Genomic DNA, 557 nt, shown 5'->3' with positions numbered 1-557 from the left:
AATAGCAACAACAATGACATTACAAACACTGCTATCCACCAAAGGCCCCACCAACATATTTAAAAAGTCACAAATGATAGAAGATGAAGAAGTATATATTTTTGATTTGATTTGATTTGATTTGATTTATTCTTTCAAGCATGTAAAAACAGTTGATATGACAACACACATAATTTTACACATTATCCAATATCAATTTGCTTATACCTAGTACATGCTTGAATGGAGTAGGAAGAAGTCAGACTTATCCAGTCCTACCCCATGACATCATCTTACCATCACTGGTTTGCAAGCAGTAAATAATTCACTTCTACACACACACATATTATACTAAAAAAGATTATAACAGTGTTAACATTCTTGCATCACACAAGTAATATACTAAAGAATTATTACAAAATGTACACCACACCCACAATTGTCCATGTAATTAATCATTGAGCCTGTTCTTGCATATATCTTGATTGACACATACCTTTTATATTTATGTTTAAACTCGTCAATTCTATTACTATTTTTTATGTCTACACTTAAATTATTCCATAGTTTTACCCCAC

The sequence above is a fragment of the Monopterus albus genome, unplaced genomic scaffold (assembly GCF_001952655.1).
Source record: "Monopterus albus unplaced genomic scaffold, M_albus_1.0 scaffold488.1, whole genome shotgun sequence".
Taxonomy (NCBI): Eukaryota; Metazoa; Chordata; class Actinopteri; order Synbranchiformes; family Synbranchidae; genus Monopterus; species Monopterus albus.
The sequence above is the reverse complement of the archived record's forward strand: the minus strand, read 5'-3'. Positions refer to the sequence as shown.